Consider the following 1,270-nt stretch of genomic DNA (forward strand, 5'->3'; position numbering starts at 1 on the left):
TAAATGAGTTTAAAGTCATTAAAGTTATAATGTAAGCGAAGATGATTCTAGGACAACTTATAAAAGCCTATGCTTTCCTTCCATATTATTTCCTTTTGTGATCATGTTTACTATTTCCTTTTGGTTTGAGGTTTCTAGGGTACTGAATACACTGGTTTCTTTGATTCTTCAATTTTTATCAAAACTTATCTATTATGGCTATTTTTCTATAATGTATTAAAAAACATCAAACCCAAAATGTATAAGAATTTTCGTATGTTAAATTCCTTTGGAAACGAGAGTCAATGTAAAAGACCCATGGATTCCAAGTTGTGTCAGCACCTTGTGTCCAGGAATGTGTTAAACTTTATCTCAATTAACAGAGATATTTATTAAAAAATTAATAGCAGTTAACACTGCTGTATGATATATCAGAGAGTTGTTAAAAGAGTAAATTCTAAGAGTTCTTATCACAATGAGAATATTTTTTTCTTATTTCTTTTCTTTTTATTGTAGCTATATGAGATGATGGATATCAGCTGAAACCACTGTGATAATCATTTCAGAATACATGTAACTCAGACCATCATGCTGTGTGCCTTAAACTTATACAGTAATATATGTAAATTATTTCTTAATAAAACTCGAAAAGAAAGTAAGTGGTGGTTTTAAAAATTTACCAAATTGAAATTTACTAATGGGAAACTAGAACAGCAAAATAATAAAATAAAAGTTCCCACATGGCAGTGTGAATTTTCTCTTTGCTACCTCTCTTCAAATATCAATATTTAAGCCTTTGAAGAGAAGCTTTATAAACAACTTAAGTGTGTTTAAAAACATAGAACTATTGTGGTAGAAAGTCCTTTATATTTTGATTACATCATGTTCAGACTGAAAAACCAATAATTAAAGATTAGATAATTAGGAGGTTAAAAATCTTCAGGTTTGGGGGCTGTTACTGAATTGCAATGCTTAAAAAGGAAGTTTGCAAATAAGAAGATGCTGAAGTGTACCAGTACGAAAGTAAAGTAAGGAACAATCTATGTGACCTTGAACTTGGTGACACATTTTTAGACGCAATACCAAAAGCACATTCCATGAAAGAAAAACTTGGTAGGTTGGATTTTTAAAATTAAAAATTTCTAAGCTCTGAAGTAAGCTTTTAAGGGAATAGAAAGACAAGTCATACATTGGGATAAGGTATTTGGAAAACCCACGTCTGATAAAGGTATTGTATGCAAAATACAGAAAGAAATTTTAAAACTCAACAATAAAAACAAAATTAAGGCAA

Source organism: Lagenorhynchus albirostris, unplaced genomic scaffold (assembly GCF_949774975.1).
Source record: "Lagenorhynchus albirostris unplaced genomic scaffold, mLagAlb1.1 scaffold_78, whole genome shotgun sequence".
Lineage (NCBI taxonomy): Eukaryota > Metazoa > Chordata > Mammalia > Artiodactyla > Delphinidae > Lagenorhynchus > Lagenorhynchus albirostris.